The sequence below is a fragment of the Dendropsophus ebraccatus genome, chromosome 8, assembly GCF_027789765.1.
Source record: "Dendropsophus ebraccatus isolate aDenEbr1 chromosome 8, aDenEbr1.pat, whole genome shotgun sequence".
Classification (NCBI taxonomy): domain Eukaryota; kingdom Metazoa; phylum Chordata; class Amphibia; order Anura; family Hylidae; genus Dendropsophus; species Dendropsophus ebraccatus.
The window spans coordinates 56,884,155-56,897,855 of NC_091461.1; the positions used below are offsets into that span (position 1 = coordinate 56,884,155).

The window sequence follows — 13,701 nt, forward strand, 5'->3', positions numbered from 1 at the left end:
GTGCTAGCCATTTCGGGTTACTGCAGCTCAGGTCCCATTAAAATTTTTAGTTTTTTTTTATCTGAATAGCTTTGCTAGAGATCCACAGCTAACAGCCATGTAACACAATTGTAGTTCATTCTTGTTACAAACTGTATCTGCTCATAATTATTATTATTACGCTACCTTTTTAACTGAACCAATAACATGTACAGTTCATTCTGAGGCTCCAAGGAGCCCCACGCTATGTGAATTTCTGGTAAAAAGAAGCTATTGACAGCCTTTCTATGTCACACAGTTGATCAGAAGATTAATTTGTGTTAGTCGGTATAAGCTGCACCTTGCTGAGGCTTTCTTGCCCTTATACAACCTTTTTCTTAGGAAAGAAACTCAATACATATTCTGCTTGTGTGGATTATAGAACAAGAATAATTCCCATCTGTGCTCCATGTTCTCTGCAGAAAGCAAAGCAGTGAATGCTGAAACATCAAAACATCCCATATTGTATCAATGGAGAGTTCAGACTTCTACTCTGCTCTGTAATTAAAAAAAGAGCTATTAAATATAGAACAGGTCAGAGGAAACATCATGAAGCCTCATTGCTCCAGTGTAGAAAACATTTGGTGTATGAGGTAATTTAATTCCATTTCTGGGAATGAGAGACAGACCTTGTATTCATCTCTAGGGCACAGACAGGCCATCTGGGGAAGCCTCGGAATATAACTGATCTCCCTGCACCCTATCCTACCAGACGTATGCAGGTATCGAATGTCTGTATGGTGATAGGTAAAGAACTCTTCTCAACCTTCAATGTTGTTGTTTCTTGTTCATCATTTTTGCATATGGAATGAAGCATTTTCCGCTGTCTGTGGATGAGGGACAATGGAGGGCAGTGGGGACTTGTAGGATTTCTAAACTAAGAACTTCTTTGGCGCAACTTACTAAAACTTAAAACAGCAAAAGAAAACTCCACTTTTGTGTATACCATTCTGGAAAGATAAAGAAACAATAAAACTATAAATATATGCTAAGTAACTGTTTTTCAGTCTACGAGATATAATGCTTTGTTCTGATGTGATGTCTTCTGGAAATCTTGAAGGGAAGTTCCTTATCCCTGATGTAGCTTTTCCATGTGTCACTTTCTCCTATGCATTCAGCACATGTGTGTGTGAACATAGCCCAGTATTGTTAAATCTTTGTCTTTATACTCTGCTCTTAAAAGAAACCAATCAGCCCAATTGGGCTGATATGGTTCCCTGCAGCGCTGTATTAACCCCTTAAGGACAGGGCCCATTTTCGTTTTTGCGTTTTCGGTTTTTCCTCCTTGTGTTTAAAAGGCCATAGCACTTGCATTTTTACACCTACAGACCCACATGAGCCCTTATTTTTTGCGTCACTAATTGTACTTTGCAATGACAGGCTGAATTTTTGCATTTGGTACACTACGAAACCAGAAAAAAATTCAAAGTGTGGTGAAATTGAAAAAAAAACAAAACACATTTCTTTTATTTGGGGGAACTGTGTTTTTACGCCATTCGCCCTGGGGTAAAACTGACTTGTTATGCATGTTCCTCAAGTCGTTACGATTAAAACGATATATAACATGTATAACTTATATTGTATCTGATGGCCTTTAAAAAATTCGAACCATTGTTAACAAATATACGTTCCTTAAAATCGCTCCATTCCCAGGCTTATAACGCTTTTATTCTTGGGTCTATGGGGCTGTGTCAGGTGTCATTTTTTGCGCCATGATGTGTTCTTTCTATCGGTACCTTGATTGCGCATATACGACTTTTTAATCGCTTTCTATTAAATTTTTTCTGGATTTGATGCGACCAAAAATGCGCAATTTTGCACTTTGGGATTTTTTTGCGCTGACATCGTTTTATCGTGCGAGATCAGGAATGTGATTAATTAATAGTTCAGGCGATTACGCACGCGGCGATACCAAACATGTTTATTTATTTATTTGTTTACTTTTATTTAAAACCTGGGAAAAGGGGGGTGATTCAGACTTTTATTAGGGGAGGGGGCTTTTTACTATAAACAACACAGTCCCCTAGGGGACTTCTAGTATATATACTTTGATCTCTCATTGAGATCTTTGCTGTATAGATATACAGCAAAGATCAATGAGATAGGCACTCGTTTGCTTTCGGCTGCTGCAGCCGGAAACAAACGAGTGCCGAGCCGGGGACGGCGCCATCTTGGACGAGCCCCCGGCCGGCATCAGACAGGGAGATCGCTCCTCCGGGACAACGTCCCAGAGGAGCGATCTCCCCCACTAGACACCAGGGAACGGTTGCCTCCGGTAATCGGAGGCAGCTGTCAACTTTGACAGCTGCCTCCGATTAGCTAATTAGCGGGCACGGCGATCAGACCGTGCCCGCTAATAGCGGCGGTCCCGGGCTACACGCGGCACCCGGGACCGCGGCGCTTCAAAGCGGGGTCGCCGCGCGGCCCCGCTTTGAAGTGCTAATGAGGACATATGACGTATGGGTACGTCATATGTCCTTAAGAGGTTAAAGGGGTTGTCCAGCGAAAATCTTTTTCTTTCAAATCAACTTTTGTCAGAAAGTTATAAAGATTCGTAATTTACTTCTATTGAAAAATCTCAAGTCTTCCCATACTTATTAGCTACTATATATCCTGCAAGAAATGTTGTTTTATTTTCAGTCTGACACAGTGCTCTCTGCTGACATCTCTGGACGAGAAAGGAACTCCCTAGAAAAGGAGAGGTTTTCTATGAGAATCCCCATAGAAAACCTTTCTGTGTCTGGACAGTTCCTGTCTCAGCTAAAGATGTCAGCAGAGAGCACTGTGTCAGACTGAAGATAAAACAACATTTCCTGTAGTACATACAGCAGAGGATAAGTAAGGGAAGACTTGAGATTTTTTTAATAGAAGTAAATTACGCATCTATATAACTTTCTGACAATAGTTGATTTGAAAGAAAAAGATTTTTTCTGGACAACCCCTTTAATACAGTGCTGCACGGAACCATATCAGCCCAATTGGTCTGAAGGGTTCCCTTTAAACTGAGAATACTTTTTGCAGTGCCCAATAAAAATCCAAACCTTCTCTGGCATGGTATGTAGAACACGGCACACATACTGGCTAATGAAGCTCTGTGTTGCTTTTCTTGTAACTCACTAGTAGTACAGTCAAAAGGGATTTACTGATTTTTGCATGCAAATGCCTACACATCCCAGATGGCATGAGTTTCCATTTCTAGATGCAGACTGATGGTGGAAGAACTGTTTTCCTGCTCATCAGGGAAATATTTCAGCAGTTAGTGACTGTTCTCAGTTTACAATATTAAATGTGTCGAGCTTCGGGTTTAAATGTTCTGCAGAATTAATCCTCAGATACAGGTGTGGCTTTGTGACAAAGAAGGCTATACTATAATTTTAGCCAACTAGGTCAATCTAGGCCAAATTATTACCAGGCTCCATGTGTGGGCTCAATATGAAATGATCCTCCAGATCCAATAGATTTTCCAGTATGCTTTAGGAGTTACGGAAACCACAAGGAGGTAAGAACGACTGCTTTGGATTTTACAAAGTTTCCAATTTGGAGTGCACATAAATAAGAAAATATGATTTTTAGCTTAACTACCTGTCTTCCAGAGACCTAGGTTTTAATGAATGAATAAATAAAGCATATCAGTCAACATCATGTATAGAGTACAATAGGTTTTTTCATTGTTGTTCAGACACTGGGAGGCTGTGTGGGTGTTTAGCAGTGTAGAACCCAGTGTGAAGACATAGGGGCCTACACAGCTACCACGATAGACCTGATATCACTGACTAAGGGCCCTATTCCACTGGATCGTTTGCATAATCGTTAACGATTAACAATCTCAAACGACCGCTATTGCGAAAGACCTGAAAACGTTCACTCATTTCCATGGAACGATAATCGTTACTTATGATCGTAATTGCGATCGTTTTTTCTTCGCTATTTATTCGCTATTGCGTTCGTATCTATTGCGAACGACCGAACGATGTCTTATTCAATGCGAACGATTTGCAAACGTTTTGCGAACGAGCAACGATAAAAATAGGTCCAGGTCTTATAAAGCAATCAACGATTTCTCGTTCGGTCGTTAATCGTTAACTGCATTTCAACCGAACGATTATCGTTTAGATTCGAACGATTTAACGATAATCTGAACGTAAATCGTCAGGTGGAATAGGGCCCTAATAGAGCAATAGCCCTCCTGCTGGGACCACCAAGGGATAATGAATGCTGTGGAACTGCACTGAGTATTTGTAGGGGCTGGTATGACTAGTATATGAACTTGGAGCAGCTTGCTATGACTTTGCTGCATAGTTTGTGTGACCATTAAAATGCTGTTGGTATTTATATGCAAAAAAAGTTGTCAGAAGACACAAGGGGAGGGGGGCAGAGGGTGCGAAACGGCTGCATCAAAAAATTGGACAATTTTTACATTTTGAGCGACAATACATTAGCCTAATACAACTGCTTATTCTAAAAAATATGCTTCACATTCAGTTATGTGAAAAATAAAAATAAATATCACAGACAAAACATATTCGCCTGTAAAAAAAAATCATTCATAAATACCACCAAGTCAGAAAAAAAGAACCCAAGTATAGTATATTCATCCAAGAAAAAGGCACATAAGCCATGGTAATTCTGGGCCAATGGCTTTTTCCAAGTGATTCAAAAAGTATCCCCTTTCGAGAATAGCAATAGGTTTTTGCCTCTGAAAAAAGAGAAAAAAGGGGGTTAGAAGCCTTCAAAAGATCAAAATGCACCCCTTCAAAAGATCAAGATGCGCTCCTGGTGTACGCCACCGAAAAGGGGCAGATTTGCCAGCCGTATCCCTGATTGCCTGATGGACGGGTGGGGGGCTTTGTGCCAAGGTGGGGAAGAAGCGTGGTCTCCTCCCGTGCCAGATTTATCATTGTTTACGTATGTTCAACGTATGCTGCTCCCCTAACAGATCTATATAACCAATCCCTCCTAACAGGGGATGTTTCTGATGGAAAGTGACCAACATTATTCCCATTTCCAAGAAACGTAGTAGAGAAGTTTTCTTAAAAAAAAAAAAAAAAAAAAAAAAAGATAATGGATCACATAATGGTGCGTTTACACAGGCAGATTTATCTGACAGATTTTGAAAGCCAAAGCCAGGAATGGATTTGAAAAAAGGAGAAAGGTCAGTCTTGCCTTTATGACCCGTTCCCTGTTTATGGTCTGTTACTGGCATTGGCTTAAAAAATCTGTCAGATAAATCTGCCTGTGTAAACGCACCATAAGAATCAACAATTTGATGGATCCAAACCAGCATGGCTTTACTGTGGGAAGATGATGTCAAACTAATCTCATTGATTTCTTTGATTGTGTCACAAAAGTGTTGGATGAAGGTGGTGCTGTGGATATCATCTACCTGGACTTCAGCAAAGCCTTTGATATAGTTCCCCATAAAGAGCTGAGAGAGAAGTTGGAGAAAATTGGACTTAATGCCTGGATAGCTTAGTGGAGTTGTGGTTGGCTGAATGCTAGACATTAGAGGATTGTTGTTAATGGTATTAATTCCGAGCAGAGACTGGTTACAAGTGGTGTGCCACAAGGGTCGGTTCTAGGTCTTATTCTTTTTAATATGTTTGTAAGTGACATAAGAGAAGGTTTGGTAGGTAAAGTTTGTCTGTTTGCTGATGACATAAAAGTTGATATTCCTGGTGGTGTCAGTAATATGGAAAATTATTTAGCTTCACTAGATAAGTGGTCCAAACTGTGGAAATTGCAGTTCTATGTTTCCAAATGTAAAAGAATGCACTTGGGGAGGAGGAATCCTCTATCCGAGTATCATTTCGCGAGTTCTGTGTTGGCAAAGACTTTAGAAGAGAAGGATTTAGGGGAAGTGATTTCTGACAGCTTTAAAATGAGTCACCAGTGCAACCAGGCAGTGGGGAAAGCAAATTGTATGCTGGGCTGTATAGCTAGAGATATAACACGTAGGAAGAGAGAGATTGTGATCCCGCTGTATAGAGCTCTAGTGAGACCACATCTGGAATACTGTGTCCGGTTCCGAACACCTGACCTAAAAAAAGGATATTGATAAAATAGAACGGGTCCAAAGACGGGCTACAAAAATGGTGGAGGGTGTGAGGCATAAACCATATTAGTAAGGACTCAAGGATTTGAATCTGTATAGTCTAGAGCAGAGAAGGGAAAGGGGGGACATGATCGAAACCTTTAAATCTGCTAAAGGACTAAATAAGGTTTAAGAGGGGAGTGTTTTTAGAAAAAGACTCAACTCAAGAACAAGGAGACACAATCTTAGGTTATTTGTGGAAAAGATCAGAAACAGCACGAGAAAATATTACTTTACCGACAGAGTAGTAGATGCTTGGAACAAACTTCCAGCATATCTGGTTGGTAAATCTACAATAACTGGAGTTAAACCTGCCTGGAATAAACATATATCTATCCTAAGATAATAAGGAGCAAAATACTAAAAGGGCAGACTAGATGGACCCAGTGGTCTTTTTCTGCCGACAATATTCGATGTTTCTATGTTACATCCCTCTCTCTGGCTACACCACCCCACTTTGGCACTCAAGAGGACAAAATATGATAGTTTAGGAATAGTAAATTCCTCCCAGTGTTCACAAAACCCCCCAGCATTCTCTTATTTTAGATAGTAGGAACAGGGATGACATCCTAGTGTGCAACAGCGAAATAAAATCACAAAATCCTCAACCCCCCTATTTTTTCACGACAGTTGGTGTACTGTATATAATCAAACTTGGCACACTAGAATTTGTGATTAAACAGACTGCACAGAAGTCAAAACTTCAAAACCCTATGTGCCCTTCTTTTTCCCACTAAATCCTGTACCACTAATAATAAACTGAGATCTGACCCATGTGATCCTTCGTCCATCTCCTACTCGGATTTTACCAGGTTCAGACAGTTCAGTCATAGATAGGAGGTACTGCTATTACTACTGTGGGAAAGGGAAACTATTTTATGTACTGACAGAAGGGAGATACTACTGCTACTACTCATGGGTAAAAGGCAGCCCTGATGAGACAACTGGAAAAAATCTAGAAAAACCCTACATTTCTACTACAACCACAGATGGGCTTCTTCATGTTTACTCCATTAAGAATAAGGATATGGGCCAAGTTTTCTGTTTTGTACAATGAAAGAAAAAGCTCCAAGGCTGTACAATCTGGGGTGGGGAGGATTGATTCTTCATTGGTTTCAGCAATAACACAGTAAGCAAAGTAAAAAAAAAATAATATATATATATATATATATATATATATATATATATATATATATATATTATATATATAATATATATACTAAAACATATTTATCAGATCTTATTAGGGTCCCTTAACATTGACATTGCCTTTTCCATCTGTAGTTCATGTTGCTGGATGTACAGCAATATGTATAAAGCTTGGGTGCTTTCACACAGCACTGTATGCTGACACAGCACTTTTCTAGGGTGTGATCAATGTCTCAGTTGCTGAATAGTGTTCAGAGAGCTTATATATATTCTACATATCAATTAATTAGCATTGTGATAAAATAGGAACATAAACAACACAATAAAACATCTTACAATTGAATCATAAGGGTTGCAGGAATTTCTTGTAGTTTAGGCTGTGTACTGAATGTAAAATGTCATGCTGTCTAAGGGTGGGTTCACACTACGAAATTCTCGCGGATAAACTCCGCAGAAATCCGTCGGCTGTCCGCGTGCCTTTCCACCGGGCCTATAGACACCATTCTATGGGCCGGCGTATTCCGCTATCCGCCGAAAGAAGTGACATGTCACTTCTTTCGGCGGATAGCGGAATACGCCGACCCATAGAATGGTGTCTATGAAGCTGGCGGAAAGGCGCGTGGCCGTGTGCGCGGACATACTTCGGAATTCCGCGGACATTATCCGCGAGAATTCCTCAGTATGAACCCACCCTTATAAGGCCCTAGCATACAAGTCCTTTATCCACCTCTCTGATCTGGTGGTGATCCAACCCAGGACATGATTGCTGAAGCCACTGACTGATGGGTTGTAGCAGTCACAGGTAAACAAGGATTACAAGGGTTTATTTACACGCACTAAATTTGTTGCACAAAGCAGATGTCCCATTCATCTGCATAAATCCATTGGACTGGTGCACACTGATTTCAGATAACTGAAACTTGATTTTTAAATGCTAAAATTTTAGCAAAAATCTGCTATACACTATACATGAATCAATATAACTTACCTTATCAAGACAATTGGAGAACAAAGAAAATGAAGGCCATTAACATTCCGTGTCAGTGAAGCCTTGAAAGAAAAAAACAACAACAGTAAATGTTAGAAAATAAAACTTCTAATACTATTATCACTACAAATTGTCAGAATAGAGTGGGCAATGTATGCTGTGATCTGTTGGTGAAACACAAAACAATGCAGAGAAATGTTATGAGGATATGTTACAACAATTGATTAGAAATTAGAATTACATTCATTGCAGCACAAACAATAAGTAAAACTGTAACCACAGATACACAATCCATGATGACAGGATAATTAGGAAGTCTACCAAACAGTATTATTAAAGTTCCTTAATGAGGTATAGCGGAATATGTAAAACCACTTATCTCTGTCGCCTTTTATCTTTTGGTAAATACCATCTGTTTTTGATTCATAGTAGTTTCCTGGGAAGTAGAAGCTTATATTGACCACTTTTTTATGATTTAGGCTATGTTTCCACAAGAGGATTTCATGGTCGTCTTTCTGGACGATCTTCTTTTGTTAAGGACGACCGCAAACAATGATCATGAACGTTATTTGCTGCCATGATTATCAATAGCACTAAAATATTGGCCATCTTGAAAGACAGACATTATTGTAATGTACTGGGAACAATAGCCTAAAAGTGGAAGTCCAGTGTAGCTTTTACGCCAAATTTCGACATGAAGAGATGCTGCACGGGCTGGGTGGTGCAGTTGCTGAGCATTCAATGATCGCATGTTCCGTACATGAGCCCTTTTCTAATTAATAGGACTCGTGCACGGGACTCATTGGGTGTTGAACAGTTTATGTGTAGCTTCTCTCCATGCCAAACTATGCAGAATGGGAGGAAGAGTAAGGCTGGACTTTAAGGGGGCGTGGCTTGAGCATGGCCGGGTGAAGACGTGCCTGACCGCAGCTCCGGGCCCCGCGCTACATTACCGGGACTTACCCCTCACAATCGCCTCAGCGTTATGCCCACCGGGGGCAGGAAGACACCCGCTACCAAGCCGGTCAATCCCCGCCACTCCATAGATCGATTTGTCCGGGCGGCACCGAGCGTGTCCCCGTCCTCTCCACAGCATTCCAAGATGGCTGCCGCGCCTGCCACCCGCCGCGCCACACAGAAGACTGCTCCTCCTGCGTTCCCGGAGCTCAGCCAGCCGCTGCCCGCTGTCCTCCGCACCCCGCAGAGCGAAGACAGGTTGCCATCCCCATCGGCAGCCACCGAGCACCACCCGCTGGACTCGACGGCCTCGGCTGCCCTGCTCGCTGAGGTACGGTCCCTGCTTCAGGCCCTTCCCACCAGAGAGGAGCTTGCCTCGCAGCTGGCGCGCATGGAGGAACGCCGCGCCGGCGACATGGCGGAGCTCAAGGCGTCCCTCTCCTCTGTCACAACAGCAGTGTCCGGGCTAGAAGCTAGGCAGGATGCCACTGACCAGTCACTGGCCTCCATAACCCCCCGCCTAGACTCTCATGATTTGCTTCTGCGGGATCTGGTTGCCCACGTGGACGACCTCGAGAATCGGGGTCGCCGCAATAACGTTAAGATCCGCGGGCTGCCCGAGGACATTGGACCGGACCGCCTTACCCGAGCGGTTACATTTATCCTCAACCGGTACCTAGGGGACCCCACAGACACCCACATTGAACTGGACCGTACCCATAGAGTGGCTGGGTCGCGTCCGCCTGATAGGAACCGCCCCCGTGATGTGCTGTGCCGGGTGCACTATTATCAACAGAAGGAGGCGATCATGCAGAGGGCATGGGAGCGTGGCCCGATGGAATTTGAGGGGGCAGAGATCACTCTCCTTCCGGATCTTTCCCGGCGCACCTTAGCCATGCGCCGTATGCTGCGTCCCCTCCTAGACGCCATCAAGGACTCTGGGGCCTCTTACAGATGGGGGTACCCTTTCCATCTAATCATACGGCACGCCGGGACCACCTATCTACTGCGCACACCGAAGGACCTGCCGGGCGCACTGGAACTGCTGGGCCTGACCTCACTACATCTGCCGGATTGGACGGCCCCGGAACTTCCACCCCCACCCGCTGGAGTCACCGCACGCTCCCCGCGACCTGGTCCGCACAGATCCCGCTCTCCTCTCCGCGGGGATCCCCCCCGCTCTCCTCGCCACCGGGATCAACATCTCCTGCCAGGCCGCCCACTGGACTCCCGCAGAGACCCGATCCCGCCACCGTAGCTGCCCTTCTCCCTGGCTGGGTCTGAAGACGCTGCCGCGGTGTCCCTGTTGGACGAGGTCACTGCCTGTTGCAGTCCATTGGCGGAGTTCGGGGACCCTGATACTTCCACAAGCTAAGTAGGACTGTTCGTGACTTTTGGCCTATGCGGTCATGACGTAGCTTCCCCTATAGGCCGTGGAGCTAACCCCCTCCCCCCCCCCCCCGAGTTCACTCCCCCCCCCCCTCCCCGCTGAGGACCTACCCGGTCCTTCCCAGTCCTTCCTCCCCTCCCTCCCATCCCTCTCCCCTCCCAGGAGGCCCCCTCTTCCCCCCCCCCCTCCCCTCCGAGGCTCCGAGGTACGGAGTCACTGCTTGGAAGCCCCTCAAGGAACTTATCGCCGCCCTCAGCCTTTACCTCACCTACCCACTCATCCCTCGGGACTGAGGAAGGGATAAGTCTTCTTGGCTGGATGGTCAGAATGGACCCCACCAATGGATATGGGGGGGGATTGTTATTGTTACTGTCATTTTTATTGCCACTGTTGTGTTCTCTTTGCCTGCCCCTGCCTACTCCTAATCCCTCTCCCTCCCCCCTTACCTGCCCCCACCTCCCTCCCTCCCTTGCCTCCCCTCCCTTACCGAGTGCCTCTATGTCCTTCTCCCCGATTACTCTCCCCCCTTATTCCCCCCCACTCCTCCCCTTTTCTTTCTTCCCCTACACTGATATACACCCACCCCCCTTTCCTCCCCTCCCCCTTCTCCCCCCCCCTCCTTCCCTCCCCTCCCCCCCCTCCTTCCCTCCCCTCCCCCCCCCCTCCTCCTCCCTCCTCCCCCCCCCCTCCCCTCCTCCCCCTCCTCCCCCCCCCCCCTCTCCTTCTCTCCCCACCCCTCTCCTTCCTCCTCCCCCCTCTCCTCCTTCCTAATTTAATTTTTTTGCATATGTTTACTAGTTCCTGGGCCTGTAGGGCTGCGTCTGTATTTCAATGTACGATGTGCACTCCTATGTCTCTTTTCTGGGGACTCTGGTGGGTAAAGGGCTTCCCGCTAGGAAGGTAGGCGGGTGTGCTCTCTAGCCCTCATGCGCTACCGCCTATGGCGTCCAACCGACCTTACACTTTACCTATCTCTCTTCTTCGTCTTCCGTCTCTCCACTTACCTCTGTCTCCCGTGATGGATTGCCCCACAAAAGACTGTTACTGATCTGAGGGCCCGGACTGGGTCCCCTGGCCTGCTCTTCCGTGTACCCCTGTGGTTCCCCCTTTTTTCTGCATAGGTTTCCTGGACGGTGGTCTTTAAGACCCCGCCCCCCTACTGCTTGAGAGGCTTTTGCCTCATAACCCCCCCCTCCTTTTCTTTTCGTCTCCTTCCCCCCCACCTCCCGCTTTGCTCTTTTCTTTCCTGTCCCTCCCTCCCCCGTGGTCCGGGGGTCCCTCCCTCTCTCCCTCCCTCTTCGCCTACGCAGGTCTGCTCCTCACTGAGTCATGTCAACAGTGCTCTGTTTATCACTCAACGCTCAAGGTCTAAACATTCCAGAGAAGCGTTCCGCTCTCCTACGCCTTCTCTGGGCCAAGAGGGCCTCGGTGGTCTTCATTCAGGAGACCCACTTCCGGGGGGATCAAATTCAGAGGTTGTCCGATCACCACTTTCCGGATGTATATCACAGCTGCTCTCCGGACTCCAAGACAAAAGGCGTGGCGATCTTGCTCGCTCGCTCGGCCCCATGGGAATTCATAGACCAGAGGTCGGATGCTGAGGGTCGGTCCCTCTTTGTTAAGGGGAAAATGGCAGGTGTTCTGTGCACCTTTGGCACAGTTTACCTCCCGAATGTAGGTCAGTCCGCCTTCCTGGAACGATGCCTCTCTGACGTTGAAGACTTTTTAGAGGGGATGATTGTCTTCGGGGGTGACCTCAACATGGCTCTCGACCCTCTTCTAGATTCTTCCTCGGGCCGCTCTGCCCTCTCTTTCTCTTCCTTACGACGGGCAAAGCAACTTCTTCACTCCCACCAGTTGATGGACTCCTGGCGACTGCTCCACCCCCGTGACAAGGACTACACCTTCTTCTCGCACCCACACAACATGTATTCCCGCATTGACTACCTCTTTGTATCCCATGCCAGTCTGGACTGTGTGACGGCAGCCTCCATAGATCCCATCTCCTTTTCGGATCACGCGCTCATCACTCTCTCTTTATCTTTCTCCCCCCCCCGACCCCGCAACTGGCGGTGGCGCCTGAATGAGACCCTCTTGAGGGACCCGGGGGTCCTGGCAGAGGTCCAGGCTGACCTCACTTCTTACTTCTCTACCAATACGTCGCAGGATTCTTCCCCGCTGATAGTGTGGGAAGCTCACAAATGCTTCATAAGGGGCACGTTTATTAAGCTTGCATCCCGCTTAAAAAAAGAAAGATCGGCCAAAATACTGTCACTGCTCGCGCGAATCGCGGATCTAGATAAACGACACAAAACGACCTTGGATCCTGTCGCAGGTTCGGAGCTCGCGGACTTGCGACGGAAGCTTAGAGACCTGACATTTGCGAATGCCAAGGCCTCTCTGGCGCGTTGTCGCCGTCACTATTTCGAGTTTGGCAATAAGCCAGGCAAGACGTTAGCTCGGGCCCTGTGACAACAGCGAGCTCGATCCTTCATTCCCCATGTAACTTCCCCCCCTGGCGTGAAACGAACCCTGTCCTCCCAAATAGCAGACTCCTTCCGGGAATACTACACCTCTCTCTATGGCCTGTCCACTCCCACGACTCCCTCGGACTCCCCATCTCTCCATGCGGCCATTGCCTCATACTTGACAGACTCGGGGTTGCCGACGCTGACTGAGGAGGATGCCGCCTCACTCGAATCCCCCATCACGGTGTCGGAATGGGATTGGGCTCTTAAGACGTCCCCGTCGGGTAAGGCCCCGGGGCCGGACGGCTTTACCCTGCCCTACTATAAGACCTTTGGCTCCCTCCTCCGGGACCACTTCCTGTTCGCCTTTAACTCCGTGTCCACCGGCGCCCCCCTCCCCCTGGATGCCCTCCGCGCACACATTTCAGTTATCCCGAAAGATGGTAAAGACCCCTCGCTCTGCCAAAATTACCGCCCCATCTCCCTCCTCAATCTGGACCTTAAATTCTTTTCAAAGATCCTGGCGGCCCGCCTTACTCCCCTCCTCCAAGCCATAATCCACCCAGATCAGGTGGGATTCATGCCCATGCGGGAGGCCCGCGACAACTCCATTAGGGCCATAAATATCATTCACCGGATG

At 46.5% G+C, this 13,701-nt stretch overlaps 1 protein-coding gene across 2 annotated transcripts in view; it reads right to left on the reverse strand.

Moving 5' to 3' along the window:
• Positions 1-13,701, reverse strand: part of SORBS1 (sorbin and SH3 domain containing 1) — a 287,999-nt gene that overhangs the window by 228,050 nt on the left and 46,248 nt on the right. For both annotated transcript variants that reach the window (XM_069980452.1, XM_069980451.1), the window contains exon 2: positions 8,247-8,308. The gene's annotated coding sequence lies outside the window, so the exon portion shown is untranslated. The remainder of the gene's footprint in view (positions 1-8,246; positions 8,309-13,701) is intronic.